Source organism: Colobus angolensis, unplaced genomic scaffold (assembly GCF_000951035.1).
Source record: "Colobus angolensis palliatus isolate OR3802 unplaced genomic scaffold, Cang.pa_1.0 Scaffold130, whole genome shotgun sequence".
Taxonomy (NCBI): Eukaryota; Metazoa; Chordata; class Mammalia; order Primates; family Cercopithecidae; genus Colobus; species Colobus angolensis.
Window position 1 is genome coordinate 1244540 of NW_012114253.1, and position 6245 is coordinate 1250784.

Here is a 6245-nt window from a genome sequence, read left to right on the forward strand (position 1 = left end):
AACAACAACAAAAAGGTAGACTTGTCTTATTTTTCCTTTCTGTAAATATTAACCTCTGGCCTTATTATTATTATTATTATTATCATTTTTGAGATGGAGTTTCACTGTGTCACCCAGGCTGGAGTGCAGTGGTATGATCTTGGCTTATTGCAACCTCCGCCTCCTGGGTTCAAGCGATTCTCCCTCCTCAGCTTCCCAAGTAACTGGGACTACAGGCGCGTGCCACCACACCTGGCTAATTCTTATATTTTTAGTATAGGTGGGGTTTCACCATGGTGGCCAGGCTGGTCTCAAACTCCTGACCTCAGGTGATCCACCCACCTTGGCCTCCCAGCTTGTTGGGATTACAGGCAGCTTTGTGTTCTTTTTGCACTCTGAGTTTTATATTCTTTCTGGATTTTTTTTCTTAAAAATTTCACCAGTTTTATGTTTTCTAAACTTTACATTTTAAAAATTTTACTTTTTATTCTCCTTGATTACATATTTTCAAAATGCTGAAAGTTTAGAAGAGTGAACACTTTTTTTAAAAATTTGAGATGGAGTTTTGCTCTTGTTGCCCAGGCTGGAATGTAATGGTGCGATCTCGGCTCACCGCAACCTCCGCCTTCCCAGTTCAAGCGATTCTTCTGCCTCAGCCTCCGAAGTAGCTGGGATTATAGGCATGTGCCACCATGCCTTGCTAATTTTGTACTTTTAGTAGAGACAGAGTTTCACCATGTTGGTTAGGCTGGTCTTGAACTGCTGACCTCAAGTGATCCACTGCCTCAGCCCCTCAAAGTGCTGGGATTATAGGTGTGAGCCACTGTGCCCGGCTGTGAACACCGTTTTTAACAGAAGGAAATTTAATTTTTTTTTTCATTTTTAAGAGATCAGGTCTCACTCTGTCACGTGGGCTGGAGTGCAGTGGCATGATTATGGATTACTGCAGCCTTGAACTCCTGGCCTCAAGTTATCCTCCTGCCTCAGCCTCCCAAGTAATTGGGACTACAGTCACATTGCTCTGTGCATGCTAATTAAAATAATTTTTTGGCTGGGCAAGATGGCTCACGCCTGTAATCCCAGCACTTTGGGAGGCCAAGGTGGGTGGATCACGAGGTCAGGAGATTGAGACCATCCTGGCTAACACAGTGAAACCCTGTCTCTACTAAAAATACAAAAAATTAGCTGGGCGTGGTGGCGAGTGCCTGTAGTCCCAGCTACTTGGGAGGCTGAGGCAGGAGAATGACGTGAACCCAGCAGGCGGAGCTTGCAGTGAGCCAAGGTTGCACCACTGCACTCCAGCCTGGGCAACAGAGCGAGACTCCATCTCAAAAAAAAAAAAATTATTTTTTGGCACAGGCAGGGTCTTAACGATGTTGCTCAGGCTGGTCAGACTCCCAAACTCAAGCAGTCCGCGTGCCTCCATCTCCCAAAGTGCTGGGATTGTAGACATGAGCCATTATGCCCAGCCCATTTAATTTTTTATATTAGATGATTCAAGTTCATAAATTAAGGAAAAGTAATTATTTTGAGGATTCTTACTTGGTTGAGCAGGCTGGTTTCAGGTTCCTGGGCTCAAGTGATCCATCCACCTTGGCCTCCCAAAGTGCTGGGATTACAGGCGTGAGCCACCATGCCTAGCCATATGAAAGAAAATTTAAAAGTTAAAGGATGAAGGTAACAATATTAGAAGTAAGTTTTAGGTGTTTTACAGCGAGCCTAAGATAATTTAGGGGAATTAGGGAGTGAAACCTATCTTTTAAATATTTCGACTCAACATACCATTAGATAGAATGCCTTAAAAGGACTCACAGTCTACTGAGGGTGATAAGAAAATAAATAATTCTAATATAAAGTGATATGATAGAGAAGTGATTCATATTGTTTTGGGTTATGAATCACTTTTAGAATCTGAAAATAGTTTTAATGTTCTGTCTTTCAAGAGGAACATATATTCAGTGTTTACATATAATTTCAGAATTTCCCAGGTGTCCATCAGGCCATTTCTTTTTTTTGAGATGGAATCTCACTCTGTTGCCCAGGCTGAAGTGCAGTGGCTCGATCTCGGCTCACTACAACCTCCGCCTCCTGGTTCAAGTGATTCTCCTGCCTCAGCCTTCTTAGTAGCTGGGATTGCAGGTGCGCATCACCGCACTTGGCTAATTTTTGTGTTTTTAATAAAGATGAGGTTTCACCATATTGGCCAGGCTGGTCTCAAACTCCTGACCTCAAGTGATCCACCCACCTCGGCCTCCCAGTGTTCTGGGATTACAGGTGTGAGATACTGCACTCTACCTCATCAGGCCATTTCTAAGCTCCAGATTAAGAACCTTTGATTAGTGACAGGAACATGTTAATTGCATGCGAAAGGAAGAGGTGACTGCATTTAGAAAGTGACACTTAAAGCAGAAGATGCGAGACTTCTGTAGGTAGAGAAGGGAAAGCAAAGCCTTCTAGGAAGTGAAGATTCAGAGGCGTGGTTAACGGAATGGCCAGTAGTCAGTTCACTGTGACATAATATGAAGTGAAATAAAGAGTATGTAGGTTGGTTGGGGGGCGGGGGTTTAAGCTGATCTTTGTATATTTGCAAATTAACTAAGCATGGTGGCATGTACCTGTAGTCCTAGGTACTTTAGAGGCTGAGGCAAGGGGATCACTTGAGGCCAGGAGTTCAAGGCTGCAGTGAGCTTTGATCAAACCTCTACGCTCCAGCCTGGGTGACAGAGTGAGACCCTCAAAAAAAAAAAAAAAAGAGTATCATGCAGGTAATGGATAGGATGATAGTTTTTCTTGGTTTGTCTGAAACAAGGCTCAGTAACACCTATTGTAGATCAATTAATTATTTCTGCAGCCCCATTCACTCTTAGAATTGACCCAGTTTTTATTATAAATTATCTGGTCACCCTAATCGTTAGGAATCTTCAATTCATTGAAAAATAACATTTTAAATAACACATTGAAAAATAACCTTTGGTCCCAAGGCGGTGGCTTACTCCTGTAATCCTGGCGCTTTGGGAGGCCAAGGCGAGTGGATCACAAGGTCAGGAGATTGAGACCATTCTGGCCAACATAATGAAACCCCGTCTCTACTATTAATACAAAAATTAGCCGGGTGTGGTGGTGTGAACCTGTAGTCCCAGCTACTCGGGAGACTGAGGCAGGAGAATAGCTTAAATCCGGGAGGCAGAGGTTGCAGTGAGCTGAGATCGTGCCACTGCACTCCAGCCTGGCGCCAGAGCGAGACTGTGTCTCAAAAGAAAAGAAAAGAAAAATAACCATTGGCTGATTGTGCTGTCTCCTACCTGTAATCCCAGCAGTAGGGGAGGCCAGGGCCGGAGGATTGCTTGAACCCAGTAGTTTGATACCAGCCTGTGCAACATAATGAGACCCCATCTCAACAAAAAATAAAAAAAACTAGCCAGGCATGGTCGTGCGAGCCTGTAATTTTAGGTGGTTGGGAGACTGAGGCAGGAGAATCATTTGAGCCCAGGAGGTCGAAGCTGCAGTGCGATATCTGATTGTGCCTCTGCGTTCCAGCCTGGGCAGTAGAGCAAGACCCTGTGTCTTAAGAAAAAAAAGAAAACTTAAAATATTTTTTTCTGGCACAACCTTCCTCTAGGTCTTAGTTTTTTATGAGTTTTTAAAAAAGTACTATGCAAAAGAACAGCATCATTGTCAGAATCCCTCTTAAAATACAATGTTTTCTAATTACCTAAGTGTACTTTCACCGTTTAAATATTATTTTTGAACTAAGATAAGTGAAAGAAAAAACTTACAGTAATCCTGAGTGATTTATAGAGACAAATACTATAACCATTTTTGAGGTGTAGTTTAGTTTGTCTTTCTTGTCTGTTTTGTAGGCCCTATGCTTTATCTTGTCACTTTATCTTATATCAGCTTTTCGTATGCCATTCCTTAGATAACAGTTCTTAAATAATAAGTGGTTATATATTGTTTATTATAGAATTTAATCACTCAGCATTGAATACTTAAGCTTAAGCTTTTACTGTGTGTCATGCAGTGGTCTAGGTGTTCAGGATATGGTAATGGAGCAACAGAGACCCTCAGCCCTCATAGATATTACATCTTTATGGGATAAGAAGACAGCAAACAAATATATATACAGTTTCCTATTGGGTTGTAATAAGTAGCTTGATGAGAATAAAGCAGGATAAAGGGGTAGAGAATGACTGGTCATTCTACCTTAACTAATTATCTCAGGCAAAGTCTCTCTGAAAAGGTGGCAGTTAAGCTGAAAGTGAAGATTTCTAGGTAAAAAAAGCGTTTGTGGTAGAAGGAACAGCAGTGCAGAAGCCCAGAGATAGTAGTGAGCTCAATGTAGTCTTAGAAATGGAAGAAAGCCAGTGTGGCTGGAATGGAGAGAGGTTGGATTTGGGACATCAGATTATGTGGACTGGTTTGGTTTGGCTCTGCGTGCTTACTCAAATCTCATGTGGAATTGTAATCCCCAACATGTCAGGGGAGGGACCTGGTGGGAGGTGATTGGATCATGGGGGCGGATTTTCCCCGTGCTGTTCTTGTGATAGTGAATGAGTTCTCCTGAGATCTGATGGTTTAAAGGTGTGGCGCTTCCCCCCTTGCTTTCTCTCTCTCTCCTGCCACCATGTAAGACATGCCTTGCTTCCTCTTCGTTTTCCACTATTATTGTAAGTTTCTTGGGGACTCCCCAGCCATGTGGAACTGTGAGTCAGTTAAACCTCTTTTTTTCTTTTTCTTTTTCTTTTTTTTTTTAAATAAAATTACACAGTCTCAGGTAGTTCTCTGTAGCAGTGTGAGAATGGACTAATACATGGACATTACAGACCATAGTAAAGATTTTGGATTTTAATCTAGATATACTAGAAAGGCAGTGGAGGATTCAGAGCAGTAGATGTGAGTTTACTTTTAAAAGGTCAGTGTGGCTGCTGTGTGGAGAATAGACTGTGTGATGTGGACATGTGGTGATTGAAGTGGGAGTAAGGAGAAGTAAAGTCAGTAGAATATGTTGATGTCTTGGATGTGGGATGTGAGAGAAAAGAGTAAAGGTAGTGCCATAGATCTTGGTTTGGACAACTCAGTAGTCCTGTTTGTGGAGATGAATACTGAATGAGGAACAAGTATTTTGTTGAAAAAACCTGAGTTATAAAACCTCATAAATGAGGACATATAATTCTGTACATTTATTACTTTGGAGAATAGATTATCAAAATCCTGTGAGCAATAGCACACTCCCTGTCATGCAGTTTACATGAAATATTTGAATCTAAGCTTTTGAATGTATTTTTTGAGTTTGATCTAATTTGATTTTTACTATTTAAAACTATTATCATATTTGTAGTCCTTTGATCAGTTTTAAAAAATCAAGACCAGGCATGGTGGCTCACACCTGTAATCCCAGCACTTTGAGAGGCTGAGGTGGGTGGATCACTTGAACTCAGGAGTTTGAGACCAGTCTGGGCAACATGGTGAAACCCTGTCTCTATTAGAAAAAAAAAAAAAAGTGTGTGTGTGGCTGGGTGTGGTGGCTGACACCTGTAATCCTAGCACTTTGGCATGCCAGGGTGGGAGGACTGCTCGAGCCCGGGAACTTGAGACCAGGAACTTGAGACCAGCCTGGGAGACAGAATGAAACCATCATCTGCAAAAAAAGAAAAAAAAAGTGTTTGTGTATATATTATATTTTATGCCTGTTCTGGAAGAAAGGATTTTAGGCAGCTAAAAGTTACCTTAAAGTATGATAGTCTCTACTTTTTATTTATTTATTTATTTGACAGAGTCTTACTCTGTCGCCCAGGTCAGAGTGTACTGGCATAATTACAGCTCATCGAAGCCTTGAACTCCTGAGTTCAAATGAACCTCCTATCTCAGCTTCCTAAATAGCTGAGTAACTAGGATTGTACCCAGCTAATGTTTTATACTTTTTAACAGAGGCAGAGCCTTGCTGTGTTGCCCAGGCTGGTCTCAAACTCCTGGCTTCAATTGATCCTCTCGCCTCAGCCACTCAAGTGCTAGGATTATGGTGTGAGCTGCTTCATCCTGCTGGTTTCCCCTTTTTTGTTGTTTTTTGTTTGTTTTGAGGTGGAACCTTGCTCTGTCACCCAGGCTAGAGTGCAGTGATGCATTCTTGGTTCACTGAAACCTCTGTCTCCGGGGTTCAAGTGATTCTCCTGCCTCATCATCCTGAGTAGCTGGTACTGCAGGCATGTGCCACCACACCTGACAGATTTTTGTATTTTTTTTTTTTTTGCGACGGAGTCTTGCTCTGT

At 42.0% G+C, this 6245-nt stretch overlaps 1 protein-coding gene across 2 annotated transcripts in view; it reads left to right on the forward strand.

The window, feature by feature from the left end:
• Positions 1–6245, forward strand: part of EIF4G3 (eukaryotic translation initiation factor 4 gamma, 3) — a 374612-nt gene that overhangs the window by 89403 nt on the left and 278964 nt on the right. The gene's annotated exons all lie outside the window — the stretch shown is intronic.